Here is a 24,026-nt window from a genome sequence, read left to right as displayed (position 1 = left end):
ACACACACACACACACACACACACACTTACTTACTTCTTTTTCAAATAAGGGTCAATATCATGTTATTGTTTTCAAACTTATTAGCTATTTTTGTAGCACATAGATGAAAAACAGATTTCTATGAAACCAGTGAACGCACCATCATCTGTCCCATGAACACCCATCCAACTTCTCTAAATAAGCCATCAGGTTGCTGTGCGTTGAGAATCAGAAACTTGATGGCCTCACAGATGTGTGTGCTTTGCACTTTCACCAGATTGTTTGCCATGGCAAACACCTTGGCAACATAGGCTGTCAACCTTAGAGGAGAGAAGAAGGTGTAATAGTTTAGTTTTATTCATACGTGACATACATCATTGTGTGAGTTCAAGGATGTTTGAATGCCTCACCAGGAGCTACTTGGGTAATGTGGATAAATAGCAAAAGACCCATCTGTTTTCCGGTAGGTAAGCTGTGTGTTGTAGCCTGTACACAAACAAATACATACAACTGTTTTAAAAAGTGAATATCATTGCTCTACTTAATCTTATTGATTAGAAGCCAGTTTAAGGAGTCCTGAATCTTTTTCAGTCATTCGAGCTTCTTTCAAATGATTCTGCTGGCATAGGCTTTTGTTTTAAAAAGGGAAACCCAAATGAGGGCTGGACAGGGGTGGTGTGGATTGGTTTTCTTTTTCAAACCTCTTCTACAATGTCAGACAATTTAAAATCACAGTGGTATTAATAAGATTCTGCTATCTGTACTAACAATACATCAGTGAGCCTACCAGTCTTGATGTGTTGGAGGGCTTCATTACGTTTCTCAAAGCCCACAGCTTCCCACTGGTTGGTTTTGTCCAAATATGTGGCTGCAATGAGAGGTAGGGTCATGCTGATCATGTTCTGCTCTCCACAGCCACCGGGCTTTCTGATTAGAGTACCCATAGAGTTCCCGCTAACAGCGTTCTCCAGGAGGGCAGAAACTTGTTCTCTCCCTGAATGAACACAAACAAGAAAAACAACACGTTATGAATCAACAAGAAGAAACCTCTAAGCAAACAACAAAGTTCCCCAACAACCAGTGAGGTAGATATTTCCAATAAGAACAATAACAATGTATACCAATTGTATAAATCGTTTCCATTGTACATGCACTGACATTGCATCATGTCCCACCTGTCACAGAGATCTGTGTGCTTGTTGGTGCGTTTGGAACCAAATCTTTTTTGGAAATTCCACTGTTGATAATTTCTACTTGTTCACCATCTAAATGGAGAAACAGTGGGCAAGTTGCAGCATCAATTAGCAAAAGATAAAAACGTAACGTTGATAAACCACTATACTGTAAAATGCAGCTATGTCATTCGTCAAGGCAACTCACCTACACCTTTATTAGTGGGGTCTAGAATTACAATCTTAGCATCTTTTTCTAGTACACCTTCAGGCTGGAAAAACAACAGTTAGGACAAACATTAGAAATTACAATTATTGGCATAACTTTTTGAGTAATCTTTGTTTGCTGTTGTTTATCAAAGTCAAGTATGGTCCACATTTAAATAAGGTATTTATATATCAATAAGATGCATTTCATAAACATGACAGTTTACGAAACTGACTTTACCAGACTATATCTCTCATACTTGTAACTGTAGCTTTCAAATCAAATCAAGTTTTACTTATATAGCACATTTAAAAAAAAAAATGTGGTCGAACCAAAGTGCTGTACATACAATAAAAACACTTTACAATAAAAACACTTTACAACAAATACAACAGCAAAAATAAAAAATCACATACAGGGAATAGTCAGGAGTTGTGCTCCGCTCTGACTAGAAGGCCAGAGAGAAGAAGTGAGTCTTAAGTGTAGATTTAAAAACCCCTAGGGTCTGGGCCGACCTCACGTGGAGGGGCAGAGTGTTCCAGAGCCTGGGGCCGGCCGCTGCGAAGGCTCGGTGCCCTCGGGTTTTGATCCTGGTCTTGGGCAATATCAGCAGCAGCTGATCAGCCGACCTTAAAGAGCCTGTGACAGCATCCCAACAACTGTTGTGCAATGAAATATTGGGCTACTAGTCATCTCGAACCGTCAGTTTAAAAAAGAAAAAGCGATACCGTTCCGTTAAATATCAATAATTTCGAACATCGCAGGGAAATTCCTTCGACTCATTTTGAAGTTTTGGGGGAAGCCGGAAGTGGCGTCAATGCGGGAACGCTTCACTGTGCGGCGAGAGAGCCAAACACGGACAAAGTGTGTTGTCATGCGTAGAAATAGTGAATTACTGAGTTTAGGCACGTTAATAACGTTTTAATGAAGTTGACTACAGTATATTCATATGTGTCAGTGCTTTCATGTCAATTCGGCGACATAAACATTAATGATCGTGGTGAAGATGATGATTACATTAGGATTACAAATCGGTAGTGAGAGCTACTGAATTTCCTCCCATAGGATGTGATATAAAAACAAATCGATTATTTTTGTAGTTGTAAACTCAAGTGGATGAAACTACATTTATTAGTGCTTTCATGTCAATTCGGCGAACATATGATACATTAAATGATCGTGAGGACGATGATTACAAATCGTTTGTTTGTGCCGGTCTGCATTTCCTGATGAGAAAACAAACCAATGCTTTTTGTAGTTGTAGTACACCAACATGGATTAAACGTGTGTTTTTTTACCACAATGTTGGGGAAATTAATGGATAAAATGCACAGATTATTATTATTATTCCCACTCCGATCGGGACACTAGGTCCACCGTTTCCCCGCAGCAAGGCTCCCCCCGTTGACAGTTTACGTGGGCTGGGTGCAGTGGCGGACTGGTCATCGGGACGAATCCCGATGGGCCGGTACCGAAGTGGGCCGGTCGGATAAGTCACTAGCACATCCCCCATAGGCGGCGCGTGAGGCTCAGGTTTGAGAAGGCTAAATAACTTTTTTTACCTGACGCTGCCCGCCTCCGGCGTCTATAGAAAAGAGATCAACTCAGTGTGCGGAGTTTAAATCTCTCAAGTCATATTACAGGATAAAGGAAATACAGTTTAAACTGCCGTATGCAGAGAAGACGCCGACGTGTCGCACTGATCATTCATATTACATCATCAATCAGATCATCGATCATATAATATCATAATATATCATATATTTTCTTAGCTGAGTCAACTGAGCCGTATCTGGCTGTGCAACACTCACAGTGTCACATACTGGATGCAGAAGTATTATTTTAAGCAACACATTAAGTTGACGAAACACTCGAGTCAAATGTAATTAAAGTCAGATCCACTCGTGTCTTAGACGTGAACGCGCTCTCAGCTGGAGAGAGAAACCCTGGCTTGATTTACCGAGTTGATAACCAGCGTCGTCGGACCGCTTAGCGAGATCTCGTTTGTTAGTTTGTTGTTGTTAGTTTGTTTGTTACTCAAACATATCCAGGGTCTGTTGAACTGGCTTCGTAGTACAGGGCACAGGTGGCTAGCAGCGCTAATGTCAAAGACACAGACATTATACATTATATTTGTATTTTACCAGTGACACAAATATTTGGGAAGGCTTAGCCTACAGCACCCACCGCGAGCACATCCCCCACTCCCCCCGTTGACAATTTACTAGCGGTACCGAAGTGGGCCGGTCGAGAGTCCCGGGATGATTTTTAGTCCCAGTCCACCACTGGCTACATGACCGTATGATCGCCCATATTGACGCACCTAATTCGTAAACTTCTAACAGATACAACATAAACCGATCCTTCAGCCTCATATGAGCTCTCAGACACGTTCAACATTAAACTGTCATCGCTGTCTGAGCTTGCTGCTGTGTGCGCCGTCGTGCGTTTACATGCATAAGCTGGGATCCTGGACGGTGCAGCTGGAGCGCTGTGCCCGCAATGACGTCACACATAATTTGGCGGGACTTGAAGAATCCCCGAGAAGATCCAGAAAATGGTCAACATTGAAGGGCAGATTAATGGTTATCAAAGTACAAATATCCAAAATCAGTTCAGTAACGGTTTTCAAGGGGACAATATTTACTCAAATTGATGGGTTTGGATGATGGGGGAAACTCGTGTCACAGGCTCTTTAAGGCTCTGGCTGGGGTGTGGCGATGGAGGAGTTCGGCTATATAGGCAGGAGCCAGCCCATTTAGGGCTTTGAAAACAATTAAAAGAAGTTTAAAATCAATTCTGAACCGAACTGGAAGCCAGTGCAGTGAGGCCAGAATTTGGGTGATGTGGTCACGCTTTTTATGGCCAGTGAGAAGACGTGCAGCTGCATTCTGAACTAGCTGCAGGTGTCTGATTGACGCCTGGTCCATACCCACATACAGAGCATTGTAATAGTCCAGTATCGAGGAAACAAAGGCATTAATAACCCTTTCTAGGTCTTTAAAAGATAAAAACGACTTGGTCTTGGCCAATAGTTGTATTTGAAAAAAAGCAGGTTTTGACTACGGTGCTTACCTGCTTATCACATGTAAAGGCGCTATTGAAGGTCACTCCAAGATTTGTTACATTATTATATCGATTTTATTCAAACTGAGGTTTTTAAAGGATTTCTAAATGGCTTGTTGCTTGAAACTAAAAGTAGTAACAAGAATATTACATCCATAATGCTACAGACCTCGGATCAGTACTTTTTTATGGCAGCTTGAACATTTTACTGCAATAAGAGAACAATTCCACATGGTGTAAGAAAAAACACGACATGGAGTCTTATTCTTACCACCACCCGCAGCTTCTTCATAATTCCATCATTAAGCCATGAATCTTTAACAGCAGCTTTGACCTCAATGCTGAATTCTCCTTCTTTCATGGGAATGATGATGAAGGGCACAGATCGGGTAGTTTGAGCCCCAATTCGGACCTCCTGGCGAAACTTTCTACGCTTTGAAGCCGAACTGCACACATTATCCTCCTCAATCAGATCAACCCGCACCTTGAGAACAGGACAAAGATGGACTGGAGATTGTGAAGTTGCTCAAAGATAAAGACTATTAGTAAGGATATAATAGGATTACATCAGTTTTATGTTAGGTCATCAATCGATAATGCTTTCCTGATTTTAATTCACATTTGATGATATACAGTGTTTTTTACAGGACCAATCTGATCTTAATAATAAAAGGCACACTGTTAATAATGCAGTAAGGTTTCCCGCTGCTGAGGCATCTATCGTTTTTCCATCCCAGTTCAGACATGGTGCCCACAAGCATTAATGTAGTATCAGAGCGTCACCTGTGGCATTTTCATCCCACGAAATATGGAATTGATAGCTACAGTCGCTACATAGAGCGTCCTTTTCAAAGTAGATTGATGAAAATAGTTATTTTTGAATACTTATTGGTGTTCTAATTATCACTGAATTGATCAGATTAAGCAGCCCTATAGTTTTTTTCCCAAGCTAGAGTAGACATTGTATTACTTCAGCATTGTTTGGATGGGGGCCGCGACATTCTATTATTACATCCATGAGACATTTGTTCAGAGCTACATCATGCTTTTTATCACGCAGGTAGACCTATACATGACATCTAAACTGGGTTGGAAAAACGATAGTCGCAGGCCAACCACTATGTGAGCAGGTATGAAAAGTCTAGAGTAGGAAGGTTATTCACTCTCTTTTTTGATACAGTATGTCCGTTGAATATTTACTGTTGATTTTGCCCTTTAGTCTAAAATGTTCTCTTGCCTCTTATGTTGCATTTAACACAGACTTACAGTTAGAATATCATCGCTGTAGTTGTGCAGGATTGCCTTAACTTCCAGCTGCTCTCCCCGGACAGCAGAGTATGGCAGCCTGAGATCAATGAAGAATTTCTTCTGGACAATCACCTCTAACGAATCACCAACACAGATTCCTTTAAGATGAGAGGGACAATAAAAAGGGATTACATAGAGAAAGAGAGAGAGAGAAGATTTAAGGGATAAAACAAGTTCAAGTTTAGATTCCTAAACGAAACAGCTTTCAGTCACTGAATCCTCACCCTGAGTAGTTGACAGACTAATGCCAGTGAACTGCCAGGTGGTGATTGAGTCTTGCAGTGGAACATTTTTAGTCATTGATGTGGTTTCACTGAAAACAAAGAACACAGTGTTACATCTTTGGGAGGTAAGTGTAGGCGTCACTATTGAAGTTAGTGTTTTTTGTGTGTATATGTCGGTTGACTTACCATGGGTTTGGTCCAGTGCAAGCAGGAAGTGTGATATCTGACCACAGCCAACTTTCAGGGAACTTGGTGCGAGAAGTAATGTCAATGCTGTCAATGTAACTGTCGTCATCCTCCTCACCTAGAGTGTAAAACATACTTTCATTCAGAATTTGTTGTTACTACTACTATGGCAACAAATGATCACCCGGGGCTTCAGCCCATCCCTTATCCCGGTCTCTTACTGCGAGCCAGAAGAAGGCTCCCCACCTTGCTGTCAGCTCGCTGGTTTTCCATGTCCTTGCAGCAGTGCAGGAAGGCTGCTGCACAGGCTTCACCATCAACAATGTACTCTACACGCCTTTCACAGGTATAAGAAAGGAGGGTGTCCCTCATACCATCCAAACAACAGTCCCGTTGCAGTTTTTCTTTATAGTTACTCACTATAAAGAAAAGGGTTTTGAAGAAGAGACAGAGAGATAAAGATTTGTGCGGGAAGGGTAAAGGGTTAACATAACAGGAAATTAGGTTATTGCTTCGTATAGAGTTATGGTTCTTACGTAAGCTGGTTCTGACATCCATGATTGTAGTCTCTCGTTTCCTCCTGCTCGGTACCGGACATTTCAATTCTGGGAAAAAAGCAACAGAGACAAAATCTTTTACAGAACTCAACAATATTCAACCTACCCTTAGCATTGTATAATTGATGTGGAACTTTTAAAATCAGAGTAAGACCTGTGATTTCTCTGGTAGGACACGTGAACAGGGTGTGGGGGTGAGAAAATGTGATATTGAACGGCTGATTTATGTAAATTATCAACTTTTTTAGAATAAGTGCTAAAGGTGGTTTTTAAAACCGCCTCATAATAAGGACAATTCAGCTCATTATTCATTAGCATGGTCAATGCAAACTTGAAAATGCCTCAAAGGGTAAATTCAACCAAAGACACAAATACCCAGATATGGGAGCCATAAAAAGACCCTTTAGGATGCAGTTATTCTACTGAACACAATATGCTCACTTCTATAGAAGCACTTGACTGATGGTGATGAATAAAGGTGTATGTGCTCACTTTTTAAAACTATGTTCAGGGAAGGGGAGAGTAAAGTAGTGTCACCTGTTCTGTAGGCAGTCCCAGAAGCTGTGTTGGACTCGAACAGCAGCCCAGCATCGTAGAACACACTCATACCGTCCTTCCCTCCACCTGGTGTGCAACCTGTGTCGTACGTCTCTACAATGTCCCACACCTGAGCATATGAAAGTCATTCACACACAAATAAATAGACTTACACTTAAAGGCAAGAGGTTGAATTATCTGAAAACTCAAATTAAAGTTCTGATATGTCATTAGAAATGTGTTAAGAAAAATATGATATAAATAAATTGCCTTTTTCTGTGTGAGGCGGTGCTTGTTGTTAAGGACATAGACGCCTTTGTCCACTGCCACCAGTCCCACCATGGCCCCTGGGTCTCCTGTAACCTTCAGACCAAACATCTTGCCAGGCTCATATAAATGAGTGGGACTCGATGGTTCCAGCTTCAGCTAAATGTGAAGGTGAGGTCAATGAATTACACATACAGTTTGGATTTGTTGCACCAGTTGCTTAGATTAAAAAATGTCAGATGAATACAGTAATACATAAATCAGTTTGTGTGTGTTTTGTATTGCGTGTCTCACCGAACCCATGCAGGAGTTTTTTACATCCACCCAAACAGAGTCTGATACCACTTCATTCCCATTTGTGTGGTAATAGGCTATGATGCGGAACGATGGCAGCAAGTCTTTGGTAATGATAACTGTCAGGGAGATCAGTACTTGACCTCTTATCTTGTGTCGGCCTTTTTCCACCAGCTGACCTCTACTCATGATCTATAGGGACACTTACATATCAGTACTTATTGCACATGAGCGTGTATACTGAAAATTATTATAAGCACACATGCACATATTCAAAACATCTCTCACCAGATATGTGATCTCATTGTTATGACCTTTGGGGAAGATGAGGCTGATTCTCAGGTTATTTCCTAATTGTACATCAGCTGAATCCAAACCTGCAAACATGACATGTTGTGATTGCAGTATCTCAAGTATTTCTAAAGTAGAGCATTGTAGTACATTCTCACCCTATACAACATGATATTTTGCATTGCTTCGGATGGACAGTAATTCTAGAGCAAGAGAGTTCTAGATTAACTTTTTGCATAAAAGTGAAAAATATAATAAAAGGAGCATGTTTTCCAGGCATAATATTTTAACCTGTTAAGCCCTGAGCTTGTTTTTCAGGTTTCAGGCTCGAAAATGACATTCCCAGAACGAATGACTATATCTACACTTCTAAAAGGGGCACATTAATAATCTTTTTTCTCAAAGTAATGATAAACCTGTGAGTTGGATGTAGAAAAGTCAGAATCAATATAGATTTATTTTTATTTTAAAGTAAATTCAGATTTAACATAGTCACAAAATGTAAATTATAGTGTCCATCCAAAAAAAACATTACTTATAGTGAAAACCACCCTTGAATGATGGGATCGGAGACTAAAAGCTTTAGGAATCCAAACTATAACAGATAATAAGTACCCTGTATCAAGATTGATGCAAAAAAAGTGACATTTGACCTTTTTAGAGAGATTTAGCAAAGAAAAAAACCCACTTCTGGGGTCATTTGGAAGCATTTTCCATATCCCCGGCCCCCCTCGTTTGATTTTGATGATTGACATCTCTTTTTAACGGTTAAAGCCAATAGAATCAAGGGGAGGTTCCTAAATCCACCTACACGTTACCAAATAAGGAGTGACAGTGATGCGTAGCCAGAATACCCAAAACAGGAAGCTGTCATACACTCTGGTAGCTATCATAGCAGCTAATATGAAAACTCAGTTTTTGACATAAAAATGGAATGATGGATTATCAGTAATTATTTCAAAGTGACACAGACACATTGGATTAACCTTCAGCCACGTTTGTCTCGTGTTAATGCCATTGAACACAACTTTTGTTCAGAAACAGCAACAGGTAAGACATTTCTCCCGTTTTTGCTACCTAAAGCTACGTTGTGTGTTGTCTGGGTTTTCTTCCCATGTCGCGAGTTCTGATCGCTCAGTGATGATACTTACTGTATACCTCTAGAATCAGTGCAATCCCAGCTTGCTAGCTTGTTTGTGCATTTCCGATAAGTAATAAAGTATTTATACCTAGAGTTCTGTGCTAAGTGCGTTAGCATCTTTTCACTCAGGACTCACTTAGACACTTCTTGTGAGACTTGTGTTTTGTTTCGTTGAAAATGGTTTGTATCGCCAGTTAGCTGAGTATCTTCCCTTTAAGCGAGTATGACACATTCATAGTTTATTAAATGTTAAGAAGCCCTGAGACACAGTTTTGTGAAAGAAAAGCCTGTTGCCCCCACCGACGGGGGCTATGGGGCTTAACAGATTAAAGGTATTTGACTCAATACCATCCAAAGTTTTGCAAAACTTAACTTTGAATAATTTCCTCAAATATAAAAAATCCATAATTTCATACACGCTTCACTCTACATTCACTCCGTAATTTGCCAAACAGCAATAATAAGCGCAAGGCGGATTGGAGTCTATTCCTAAATTAGCACCTCTATGCAGTGAATTGAAGATCAATTTAGAATAAAACCGTTATTCAAAAGATACAAAATGAAATAGTGGTATACAAAAAGATTCCGACCCCTGGTCTCTTACCTATGTGGATATAGTTGTTGCTTTGGGTAATATATGGGAGAGCTGTCATGGTGGCTGATGCTTGTCTTGTCGAAATACGAGGATCATTCGTCTTTGCCTGAAATTAAAGAAACACATAAGCATACACATGGTTGAATAAATATTGAGTCTTTCCTATTCCATCTTTATCCTGGCTACGATTAAGATAAGCTTCACCTTTCACATACTGTAAATTAAATGTGCAAACAATCGGAAGTAAAGCAATGAGCTACAAAGAAGCAAAAACATCTGCTGATAGCTCTGCTTGAATTTACCTTAAAAAATGAATATCAAAAATGTTTAGAATGATTATTCATTGATTGCAGGTCAAAGCTTACATTTGAAAAGCGGCCCATGGTGCCTGTATGAATTTGTAAGAGACTTACAGTGATCGTCAGTAGTTGTGGGTTCCCTCCTGTATTGATGGTTAGCCTTGCCATGCCATTGTCTGCGGTCATGCCATTCACAGGGCCTGGTTCAACCACAACAGCAACACCTGGTGCCGGAGTGTTGTCAGGATTCACAACTTCGACCTGCCAACACCGACACAAACAGTTCAACAATCAGAAAAAAGGTTTACTGTCTTATTAGACCGTATCTTATAAAGGTCAAATCTCAGTACTAATATCTAGCTCTGTTCACTAAATATGATGACTTAGATCAGGGGTCCCCAACCCCCGGGCCGCGGACCGGTACCGGTCCGTGGGTCATTTGGTACCGGGCCGCAGAGAAAAAATAAATAACTTACATTATTTTCGTTTTATTTATTATCTGAGTCTGAACGATGTTTTATTTTGAAAACTGACCGGATTCCCTCCGTTACATCCGTCTATGCCGTTAATCCGTTGCCGCTAAAATTAAACCCACAAGCTAGCAAAATGAGTAAAAAACAAACGTCTCTGCGAAGGGGAAAAGGTCCAGTGAGGAGACAGAAGAAGAGCCTACGACTTCCAAGAAAAAAAGCTGCATTTAATAATAATATCAGGAGTCCTACTTAAAATATGGATTTATCGCGACAGGTGATGCCCGCGCACCAAGCCCGCTCTGCATAATATGCGGCAACTGGCTCTCTCATGTGACAATTAAGCCTTCAAAACTGCTTCGCACTTGGAGACCAAGCACCCCGCATTAAAAGACAAGCCTTCAGAGTATTTTGAAAGAAAAAAGTATGAACAAGAAGGACAGAAGCTATTCCTCAGGGCCACCACATCAACACATGCGAGTGTACTGAGAGCATTATACTTGGTGGCTAACCGTATTGCTAAGGCTAAGAAGCCATTCACCATAGAGTGGCAAAGTCCCTCCCCTTCCGGTGGACCTCCATGGGACCTTATTTCGGGAAAAATTATGTATTGAAGTCAATGGAGAGAGAAAGATTATAACCCCGAAAATAATGTCCCATGGGCAGGAAGTAGATGGGCGTGACGTTGCCACTCTATTGGTGAATAATTGATCCTGCCCGCCACTAAAGACATTTGCCGCGAACTTCTCGGAGTGGCTGCGGTTAAAAAGATAGCGCAGGTGCCTCTTTCAGCTAGCACCGTCACTCGGCGCATTGAGCAAATAGCAGAGGACATTGAGACACAATTGTTGGAGAGGATTAATACATCACCGTGGTACGCACTCCAGGTTGACGAGTCTACAGATATTGACAACAAGGCAATACTACTTGTTTATGTGCGATGTCTTTATCAGGAGGATGTGCATGAGGATATGTTATGTGCTCTATCGTTGCCAACCAAAACCACAGCCGCAGAACTATTCAAGTCGCTGGATGATTATATATCAGGAAAACTGAAATGGTCCTTTTGTGTCGGCATATGCAGACGGAGCTGCTGCCATGACCGGACGGCTGTCTCATTAGCCCCGACACGCTGTTCCAACAAATTGATCTGGTCTCCCAACTAGACAGGGAATTGCGTATCCTGCTCAACTACTTTGAATGGGATCCATTTTTGAGTCAATGTTAGTAAGCATGTCGGTCTTGATCTGTTGAATTGCGTCCCACAAAGTTTGCAGAGACATGTGTCCCTCCATAGTTGGAAATGCAAAAAAATACACTAATCCAGAGACCGTAATGAGCCGCTTTACTATGTACTTAAGTTATTCAAATGTTCATGAGTTCAGATCATGTGGATCAATGATATAAGCTTTAAAGAGCTCATTTAACAGCGACAAACAGACGAGCTTGAGATGTGCTTACTCACGCTGTGACCATCTTGCACGTATCTTGTATCAACTGCCTTATTTAATGGCGTAAGTGTGGAGGACATATGCACGGCGGCATCTTGGTCAACACCATGTCCCTTCATTAAGTTTTATCTCTTGGACATGCCTGGCTCCTTTTCGTCTGTGGGCATCTGACCCCCTCCCCGGACGTAACGCGCACATGGGCCCAGAGGGGCTGGGGATTTCCTTTTCCCCTGCATTAAGACAGGGGTAGAAATCCTCTAGGTTTTGGCACACCTCCGCGGGGTAAGGGGTGAGGGAGGCGCAGCGGCTGCTAGACAGAAAGCCGGTCCGAAACAGGGGGATGGAGTGGTGTTCTCACGGGACAGCAGAGCGGGTATACAGGGGGCGGAGCCCGATGTATACCCGCCCATAGAGTCCAGTAGAGGGCGGAGCCTGTGCGAGATATAACTTTGGAGTACGTATAGTAACCCATGTTATATAAGCACAGTGGAGCCCTATACTCATGTAGCACTGCTGCCCTATGCTACTCAGCTGAAGAGAAAGTAAAGGGGTAGCAGTGAGCGGGCGAGGTCGCCTCTTATGCCAACACGTTCTCACTCCCAACCCGTCACATATTGACGGACGGTCAGGCCCCTCCCCGTCACTCTATTACGGACAGGGTACCCCTTGGAAGTCAATTTTCAATGGGCAGGGCGTCCATAGACCTTCATAGACCGCCCATAGCGTTGATAATAGACGCCATGAGAACGCTCCCCGGCAAATGCTACCCCGACGGTCGGTTGTTATTGTCAATAGTAATATAATAATGATTTATTTTTTAATAGTCACACTCGATTTCGCCGATTTTCTTGTTGCCCCAGCTGGTCTACACCTCTTTTAGCAGAAACAAAGGCTACATTAATGTATTAAATCGATGTTAATCCATGTGTGGGGTTATGGAATTAATGGACGTGCCGTTGTGCGATTGTGCAATGCAATAATTTATAAACTCTTCAACTACAACCCTAATTATATTTAAAAACATATTAGAAGGCCTCACGAAATACTTTAATGTACATTTAAATGTAAATGTGAAGGGATGTGTGTAATGTGGTGATTATTATTCACCCACGGATCTATGGGTTGGGCTATTGTTGCACACGGACATTATAGTTAACCGGACATCCTGTTGATGTGAGATCCGAATTTTTTTTTAAAAAAAAACAATACTTTATTCCGAGTGTGCTTTTGTCTTTGGAGGTCATCACATAACGGCATTGTAATACACGGTTCGGCTGCATTAATTATTACATATCTGCCGTAGTTCTCTATTTATAGAGCCCTGATGAGAATACTTCTCGACAAACAGGAACAACTGCAGCCGAAACTGAATATGTGACATGGATCATAAATATATCAGCAATCAAACAAAATCTACACAATATACGTCTCCTTGCAGGATCAACACTAATTCGGCTGACTTTTATATTCGATCCAATCGGTATATTGGTATATGTACACCATAACGGCGCAAAGCTGATTGAAAGGGACACCTGGTGGTTAAAGCACGTTATTGAAATGTATTATTTATATTATTAGATATTAACAGGAGACACAGACAGACAAACTAATAAGGCTTTATTTAAATATTAAAAAATACTTTAGGTTAAGGTATTATTTTGAATAAGAAAAAAGCTTTGGGGGTATACATATTAAGCCTGACAAAGTACTAATATATTTCTTTCCTGCAATGTTAACTACTGTATGTTTAAGCACTTATTTTAACTGATATTATACATATGTATTATACTCTTATAAGATGTATGTAGATAGTAGTGGTGCATGACAATTATCGGCCCGATAATTATCGGTCCGATATTAGGAATTATGAAGTCATCCCGATAAACCCGATAAAAGTATTAATAGCCCCGATAATATACAATTTATTTTTTGGGTTAAAAAAAAGAAAAAAATACTGCGGTGTGGGTGGATTGGGATGAGGGGCGCTTGTTTTTCCCTCGGCTCCTCCCGTTTTGCCAGTACTGTGGTATAGTGGTTTAGGAATAGGGGAGTTTTTCACAAATCCAGCGCTCCCTAACTCATGCCTGGCTGTGACATAAATGGTGTGCGGCCGTGAAGCCAGGACAGCAAAAAAACATGTCGTCGGTAGTATGGGACTATTTCAAAGTTTCAGAGTTAGATAGTTTGCTTGCTATTTGTATTAACAAATGCAATGCAGAAGTTCCACGAGGAGGGAAAAAGGCAACGAGCTATAATACTTCCAACCTGATTAGTCACCTGAAACATCGCCATCGCTACGAAGACGTCTGCACTGCTAAACTAGCGGCGAATCCAAAGCCAGCTGCAAAGGCACCGGGGCTTTTACCTATCGACGAGGCTTTTGAAAAAGGCAAGAACTTTATTTGGGAAAATAAATATGGTCACTTTGAAGAGTCAAAACTTTTATTGGCTTTATTTTGTTCATAGTAGTAATGCTCATGTCATTTGCTCACTACTAGTCTTTTTTTTAACACCAGGTGTGCAAAAACTACAGGTACTTTTATATATATATTATATTATTATCGGTTATCGGTATCGGTCTTGAGAAGCAGGAAGTTATCAGTATCGGTATCGGTTTCAAAAAACCAATATCGTGCATCCCTAGTAGATAGTATAAGAAATGTGCAGAATATGACAGTTTAATGGTGGAGTATACACACATATTGATAGATGTCTTGTAATGCACTGTTGAGGAACCTTGTCAGGTATTGAACATTCAATAAATAAAGAACACAGAATTATTAAACATAAAACACAGAATTTGTGTGATTATACTAAATGATTTACAAATAAACACCATTGCATATTTACAACTGTTACACATGCTGATGTAACGCAAATGTTTCCAACTTAGGATCAATAAAGTATATCTTATCTCTTTTGACTCCACTTCGAGCGATATAATTACTAACAAAGCACTTATATACTAATAAAGGACTGGCTTATCTAAAGCCAGTTGAGTAGCACTTGAAATGTTTTAGCTCTATGAAACCTGATGTACTTATATTATTCTGTTTTCTTCAAGTTTGTATCTTGTTGGTCGAACGCACTTATTGTAAGTCGCTTTGGATAAAAGCGTCAGCTAAATGCAATGTATTGTAAGATGATCGATGGCTACTGCCATATTTGTCTCTGAACCTTGACAAGTGCATGTTTCAGGGTTATCAATTAACAACAGGAGGGGTCACAGACATGAGACCAGCTGTTAAATAAAGCTCTTCTGACCTTAGCTGTCATGTGGGTATATATTAATGCTGCCCATTATGGACACAAGCAATTTTCACCCATTTATTAATTATATGTTTTAAATTTGAGTGTTTCCTATCCCCTAAACCTCCAGGGATGTACACAGTTTAATACTGGCAACTTCCGATTATGGGAAATACGAAAACGTCTTTTAAAACTACAATTCCCAGTAGAGACGTGCCATAGAGAACATGTTGCGAAACACACAATAGCCAGCATGTGTAGTTCTGGGGACGGGGTAGGGGACGGGGGGACGGGGTGGACCCGTTCAAATCCAGTTTTGGACAGTCTGCCGTGGTTCCATCCCATTTCAAAGTGCTGTTCGACGCTCGGCGTAACCCTCGGCGCACACTCAAACATCCAATCACAGAGCTTGAGGACTATCACGGGGTTTGTCAAGCAAAGCGGAGAGAATACTTACTTCCGGGTGTAAAATTCTCTAAAGCAACTACGATGAGCTACTCCGACCCTCGGTCCTGACGGACTCCAACTTGTGTTTATTAATCTAACAAATAAATAAACACAAGTATATTTATGTGTTATTGTTGAGTAAATAACAGTGTGTGATTTATAAAAGAATACAAAATTAGAAGGAAAAAACGATGAAACAATACAGATTTCAGTATTCTGAGCCCCTACTCTACCCATAACTGACGGCAACAAATGTCCTACATTATTCAATTAAAATAAAGAAGTAAAAACAATAAGTGTGGCTTGATATTGAGTAAGAAAAAGGTTGATAAACGCTGTGAGAATGGATCTGCGGAGAGCATTTTGCTGCGATCTCAAATCCTCTATTGCCAACGTTCAGGGATCTCTATGCAAGTCAATGGGTCGCCCTGCCTGTTGAAAACGGACTCTCAAGGGGTACCCTGTACGTAATAGGGTGACGGGGAGGGTCCCTGACCGTCCGTTAATATGTGACGGGTTGGGAGTGAGAACGTGTTGCTTATGCGGTGGATGCACGCGCATTCAGGTAGGCCCGCCTAGGGGCCGGGTACATCTATGGAAGTCTCAGTGAAGGAATGCGTGCATGAATAGGATACAGGGGAGTACCCATAGAGTCCAGTAGAGGGTTCCGCTGTGCTTATATGTCATGGGTTACCATAAGTAACCCTAAGTTATTGTTAATAATATAATAAGAGAGAAGTAAACTCTATGTAGGTTTATTAAGTTACAAAATAGTAACTGTCTTTCAGAAAATAATTGAATACATCAAAAATATAGTGCTTTTTTTATAGTACTTTTTTAAAGTTAATGTAAATTAGTTTACCGCAACATCGAAGGTCATTCCTGGTTTGAAATATTTTGGAGTTTTCTTGAAGTGGATGGTGTAAGGAGATTTAACAATCTGAATATTTCTCAACTCTGCCTCCACCATTTCACCACCTGTTAATAGATGCAGAAACAAATCAAATCAAAACAGATTAAAGATTTGTTGTTTATAATGTCATTATATTTTTTAAAAGCGGTCACTTTGTAGTTGATACAAAAACACTTATCCTATCTTTATACAATATATTTATGTTTCCCCCCTGTCGTTTGGGAATAGTCTTAGTCTCTTTCTTACCGTTCTCCGTTAGCACACTGACAGCTACATATATGGATTTCTTCACCAGTTCTTCAATGTTTTGGAAGGTCGTTGTGATGTGCTCTCTCTTCAGCGTGACAGCTCCAACACCTTCTTCAATCTAATGTAACATAGTTCAAAAATGTGTCTTAAAATGTCGTATAGTGTTACAGTGAACAGTTGCTAATACAACATTTTATTTCCTGCTGCTAAGGGTCTCTCAGTTAAAACAATATGAAAAGACTGTGTTTTGTCACCACCATCGTTGTCATTATGTTACATTTTCAACACACTAAATACATAATATCTGTGAATATAAATGAAACTGAAATAACTGCAGATCTTGGAGTTAGAGGAGAAATACTAGGCATGTTGTGAGTATGAGACTCTTCCAAAACACATGTAAAATATAGTTAGTGTAGAATGTGCTCACCTGCACTGTCTGAAGAGAACTTGGAAAGCTCTTCTTTTGACCATCATTTATGAGCCCAAACACAACGTAGGCCACCCCATTCACCTCTTGACCAAACAAATACCTAAATCCAGAAGAGAGGGACATGTATGAATCAAAACAGGTTCATTTTAAACAAAGTAAAAACAAATGATTAAACCTTAAACTAAAAGAGCAAGAGCGTCAACCCAACCTCTAAACAGCAACCTGTATTCATTCCTACAATCAATCCACCAATCAAACAGCCTCTAAAGCCACGGAACAATAACTTTCTCTCACCTGGCTTTAATGTCGACTGTGAGCTCTGGGTCGTCCACGTGGAAGAAAGAGCTCGTAGGATTCAGTTTAACTTCAAAACTGGGAAGCACTGAAAAATATATTTATGGTTTAACCAATCTAGTAAAAACTCGTTGATATTGGTTTTAAATGAGTGCAGGTAATGGGAGACTCACCATATTCTTTGACCTGAAACTCTGCACTAAAGCTCTGCTGTGGGTTGCTGTGGAACTTTGCGTGGATCTTCCACTGTCCGATACTAAACATAGAAACACACAAAAACACAACATTTAAACACTAATTTAGAGAGGTAACAAGGTAATACAGGAATCAGGCCGCATACTCTGTGAAGGTATTCACATCTTGTTGATTCACAAATAAAATATATAAAAATGAGCGGCTGAATATAATTATTAGTGCCCTACACTAAAATGTAACGTGTTCAGCTTAGTAGCAGTTAGTAGTAGTTAGTAGTGGTAGTTAGTAGTAGTTAGGGAGTCAAGGTATTAGTACTTTGATTGTATTTCTTTTTACATTGATTAGTTTTACTGTACAATTCATATGCATTAAATGTTGGCCTATTTCTATTGAATCTGTCCATTTACAATTCAAATGCTGCATTGTTATAGATAAATAAATGAATAAATAAACTATTCATTTGAGAGTGAGAACATATATTGACCACAAGAAGACTGTTATTTCAATCCTTAATCATTTCGGCCAGAAAGCCAATATGCTACTTTAGTACATTCAGATGTGACTCTGAATGTACTAAAGTAGCATATTCGCTGAATGAATATACAAATGAATTTCCAGATGAAGTGCAGTAAGGTGTTATAGACCCCAGGAACTACTCTGCCAACCAGAGGTCGCGTTAACCGAATATTTCCCGTCTATGACGGATTTCTTTTAACAATGACGGAAACATCTGAAAGCAGTCCTTAATTTTGACAGATTAGAACAAACCAGAACAGCACCAAAGCTTCAATGCAGTGAGGCTCCGGTGTTTTGCCGTGTTATGCATGCCCGTCAAAAAGGAAATGATATAGTTTCCCAACCGTACTGCCGTACAAATCATTGAAGTGTCTGTGAGTTTTTGCTTTACGCTGTGCGCGCCAGTTCACAAGCCCGCACACGCCCGCGCCCCCCCCCCTGTTCTGATCCAGTGTTTTTCACTTATATTCATCATCTTGGAAGTATGGGGTGATGTGTGAACTGAGAATTCATTGTGTCTCCACATTTCATACAAGATATTACTTTTTGTTTAGTTATTTTCCAAACACTAAATTTGCAACATGGAAATTCATTGTTGAGAACACAACATAAACAAGATAAACTACTAACCTGACAATTTCAGCGAGTTGGTAATGTCCAGAGTGGATCCCTGCATTCAAAGAGACTAGATCAAGTGCTAAGATGATGCCTTCAGGGGTCTAAAAAAGAACAATATAAAAAGTAAAACATTAACAGAAACAAATTAATCTTGTAAATCCATGCTTTAGACTATTTTATGCATGTCTCCATCAGCTTGGTCATTGTCTCCATTGAGACTTTTTTAATTTCCAGCTACTCCTAAAATGTATTCATCTACCACTAAAGGAAGTGGCTTGTGTATGCAAATCAACCACTAGAGGGTAGCAAGTGATAGGACAGGTGTTCCTAAAGTAACACAACCCAACAACTCAGGTTGGCTGTGTTTTTACTTTTATTTAGGTTATTCCGGGAAAAGTATCTACTGTTAAGAATTTGTAATGCAAAGAGGCTTGGTATATGTGCTTATCAAAGATCGGAAAACAATACCTCAAACTCAATGGCAATAGACGCATCCATTTGGTTGGCATCATCCCTCTCCACAGGCTCCATACGGGGTGTCACAGCAAACATCCTGTAATGAACTGACAGAAAAAGAGCGGACTTAAGACTTTACTTTTTGATAAAGCTTATAGTTCGGGCTTGCTCAGGCTTACTTTGGACCAGCCCCTAGACATGCTGCTGGAGGCTTAGACTGCCTCTCTTTTCCCCTGCCTCTATCTTTATGCACTAATGTCCAATAAATGCATGGTAACAACTTGGCAACTGTTCCTCTTGCAGAAAGCACTCAATCGTTGCACCTTTTGGATTGTGGATGAACCTGTTGCAGTTCTCCTGATTTAGGTCCGCTGCCACTACTATGTTTTAAAGGTCCCCTATTATACTATTTTTCAACAATATATTATAGGTCTCAGATATATATATATAAAACATGTCTCTGAAGTGTTTGGCTCGAAATACAAAACAGATCGTGCATTGTAGCATGCCTTAAACCCCTCTGTTTCAGCCCTGTTCCAAAGTGATGATGCTGTGACTGTGGCTTTAAATGCTAATGAGCTGCTGCTGGCCACGCCCCTCTGCAGGATATTTGGTCAAAAAAACACAATGGTGCTCTAGGAAGATTTCCCATTTCTCTCATCTCCACCTCCTCCACTCCTCCACTCCTCCACTCCTCGGTGCTCCGGTAGTGACCCGGAAATGAATTTCAGCGCGCCATGTTGAGGGACATCTCATTTCTCTAAATGCACATTGAGGCCCGAGGGTCGAGCGTCGAGGAGGCTCTCTGGAGGAGCTCTAACCGAGGATACACTGATGGGTCCTCCACGGTCCCCCACGGCTCCTCCGAGGATGCATTTCCGGCAACAGAGATGTTTCAAAGAGTCGTGACGCACGGCCGGACTTATCTCAGCCAATGACAGCTTTGCATGCCTCCCCTGGATATTATTGTATTAACTGCTTTCATCGCGCAATGTTTAGAGTGAGAACAGCTTTAGGTGTGTGTGTTTGTGTGTGTGTGTGTGTGTGTGTGTGTGTGTGTGTGTGTGTGTGTGTGTGTGTGTGTGTGTGTGTGTGTGTGTGTGTGTGTGTGTGTGTGTGTGTGTGTGTGTGTGTGTGTGTGTGTGTGTGTGTGTGTGCGTAGATCCAGCGGAGAGACAGGTCTCAGTTGGTCTGGTTTCCTCTGCTTAATTGTAATACTTGTAAATAAAACTTTTGGCCCGTAATTTAAATTCCTCATTGTAGCGAGAGAGGAGGGGGGGAGAGATATATCCAGTCTCTGATAGTTACGTTATTATGAGAGTGCTCTCATACTTGTTTGATTCTGAAATTGTATATATATATATAAATACATGTGTGTGTGTGTGTGTGTGTGTGTGTGTGTGTGTGTGTGTGTGTGTGTGTGTGTGTGTGTGTGTGTGTGTGTGTGTGTGTGTGTGTGTGTGTGTGTGTGTGTGCCCCCCCACATCTGTAGCCTGCTTTTGCCCCATTATACAGTCAATGAATTAAAAGTAAATATATGAATCGAGGATAGGAGTCGAGGAGGGAAATTTGAGGAATGGGAAACCTTCTAGGATGAGATTCGGTGAGCGGGTGTCACCTTGGTTGGTTATTGGCTAATGGTTACACAACCCAAAACAAACATTGTGACATCACAAAGTGGCCTAAATCGGATCTTCTCATTTTCAGACCGGTTTTTGGATCAGGACAAAAAAAGAGAGATTATTATTTTCCTGAAACTCTTAACACAGAGGGGACACATATTAATGTATACAATACATTACATTGTGGATGTAGCCTTATAGGTGACCTTTAAGTCACATATTTATAGTAGTAATTTTTTCACTGATTAATTGGGACTGATGTTCCTAATCAGCCCCTTTTGGCACATTTCACATTTGTAATATGAATAAATATTGCTTGATTGAATGATAATGAATATATTCACCTCTGCTGTTGGGGGTGTAGAGGGTCTTGTCAGTTTGGATGAAGATATACCCAGACTGAAAGGAGACCATGACAACCTTCTCAAGCAGTCGGCCAGGGAACTGAGCTTGCAGATACACATACTGCTTGATGCTGGGATCCTTACTGAAGGCTCCAGCAGGGATCTGAAATCATCATGAAGAGAAACAAACAGTTCATTAGGAGTAGGGTGTGTACAGCATGTGCATTTTTAAATTCATAGATCATCTTAGAAAATGCAGTCGAGTTATAGCGCATCATTTACCATTATCTGTACCAGCGCCTGGAAGTCATCTGTACTGGTTAGTGTCACAGATGCAGTTGCCAGCCTTTTGTTTTTGGTTGGATGGCTCAACACACTGATTGTCACCCTTTTGTCTGCACCTGTGCAGTCTTGACACTCCACAAAAACGTTTTCTGCTGTTCCTACCCTCAACAAGTTGGGGGCAGACATCACCTCCCTGCAAATCAGGGGCGGAAAAGAAGATGTATATTAATGTGAATGTGATGTCACCGAGCAGAAAGAACCACATGCTGTTTTGGATGTACTGAAAAAAAGAGTTCAAAATATGAATTCACACAAAAACCTTTTTTAAATTAGCTACTCATCTTGAATTAATGATGCCTCCATGGTTTATTTCCATTCGCAGGACGAGTTTGAAGTGTTTCAAATAGTAAAGTTCAAAGAATATTTATGTGTTTTGGAAATTGTGAGCATACAAATAAATATATGGGACACTGCATGAGTTGTGCTTAAAGTGGTCCAATAAATAAACCGAACCCAATTGGTAAGAACATAATTAAAGGGAACAGTGAGGGGGAGCAGAACATTTAACTTTAGGTTTCAATTGCCCAAACTGCAGAAACAAACTAAATCTATTTTTCAAAGATGTGGATCATGAGCTCCAGCATGGATTGCACACACAATGAGTAATCTATTGATTACAAAGGTTCAGCATTGGATCAACACAACATTTCATCATATCTAGACCCTTAATCTGCTTGGCATTTTGCATCGTTGTGCAAACTCTAAACAAAACATTAGGCCAACTTATTGGCATCATTTGAAACACCACATGACCTTGAATTGTGTAACACAGAGTGGACTGTAGCTCCTCATTATGAACGACACGAGTTAAGGTAATAATATGAATGCAGACGTATCTGATCTGCTTCTGATCTCATATCTGATTTCAGATGTGGGAGGTAACTAAGACAGTACATGTATACTTGTTCTTTACTTGAGTATTTCCATGTTATGCTACTGTGTACTTCTACTCCTCTACAGTTCAGAGGTATGTTAAACTTTTTACTCCACTACATGTATTTAATACCTTTAGTTACTTTCCAGATTTGGATGAATGAGGTGAAATATAATCAACTCTTAAATCAGTACTTTAACTATATTGTGATGATAATACTTTTCTACTTTTACTTGAGTAACATTTTGAATGCTGGACTGTGTACTTGTAACAGATATCTGAGTACTTCTTCCACCTCTGTCTGATTTAAAACTCTTCCATTAACACACATTTGCAGCTATGTGTTTTGCTCCACCTTGTTGTAAATAAAATTGCAGCAGGTTGACCAGAGAACGATTAAAAGTCTCACAGAACGTGAACGTTGTGATCAGCTGATTTTGCGCAGTTCTCCAGTGTGTGCGGGGCACATAATGTGCACAGGGATTTCTCCCTCCGCAGCCAGTTGGTGTACTTAACAACAAAAACCCTGTCTGTGCACACGGCAACCAACCTAGTCGTCCAGTGTTCTAAGCCTCTGCCTCCTGTAAAAGCTTCACAGGTCCGTCGGTTATGGCCTGCGGCTGTGCGGCTCGGCTGGCACCCACTTCAATCAGTCCAAGCATGTCTGGTGTTTTTTGCAGGGAGCAAAACGCCGAAGTGGCTGCTTAATGTCTTTTGGTTTTTTGGACATGATGTCTTATAGTTTACTCCATTGAGTGTTGACAAGAAACCGTGTAGACGAAATAAGTGTTTTGTTTTGATGACCTATCAGGTACGCAAAGGCGCATAGTGACACAAGTGACGTTATACGCATTTCAGATTTTTGCCGTGCCGTACCTGCGTACCAGTTATGTGCACCCCTGATACCGGGAAGATGACTAACAACTAAAAAAATATATATCTTTGTTTTCTGAGAAATTATACAAGCAGAGCTGGAGTGGGTAAAGGTACGACATGTCTACTTACATTGGAGCTCCATCAGCAAGAGAAGTCAGGGAGACGAAGGCCAGAGAGGCCAGCAGCCACAGCAAAGTCTTCCTCATCCTCCTACCTGATCCTGGTCCGCTGTCAGTGAAGTGTCGCTATGCAGCACCCTCCTTTTATCCTCTCACTGCCCAGCCCCACCTCACTTAGTCTTTCTGTCCACCTGTACGAACACAACCACATACACACCATTTCCCAGCAGCATTTGAGAAACTGATAAACACAAGGTCCAATTTGAGGAAAAAGATAAACAATAGAAAATCAATAAGGGGTAACAATAACATGTTTGACTAACTGTGGAGCATAAAGTTGAATGACCACTTCAAAATGACTGCCAAATAACTATTCTGCATTAATGTTGTTTTTAAATGTGACAACTTGTTCTTCTTTTCTTGTTTGGGA

At 40.6% G+C, this 24,026-nt stretch overlaps 1 pseudogene; it reads right to left on the bottom strand.

The window, feature by feature from the left end:
* The window catches only part of LOC117463707 (complement C3-like), a 40,308-nt pseudogene extending 16,533 nt beyond the window's left edge, over window positions 1-23,775 (bottom strand).
* Window positions 23,776-24,026: the final 251 nt, after the last annotated feature.

The sequence above is a fragment of the Pseudochaenichthys georgianus genome, chromosome 18 (genome assembly GCF_902827115.2).
Source record: "Pseudochaenichthys georgianus chromosome 18, fPseGeo1.2, whole genome shotgun sequence".
Taxonomy (NCBI): Eukaryota; Metazoa; Chordata; class Actinopteri; order Perciformes; family Channichthyidae; genus Pseudochaenichthys; species Pseudochaenichthys georgianus.
Note: the sequence above shows the minus strand (reverse complement) of the source record. Positions and strands in the feature narration are given on the sequence as shown.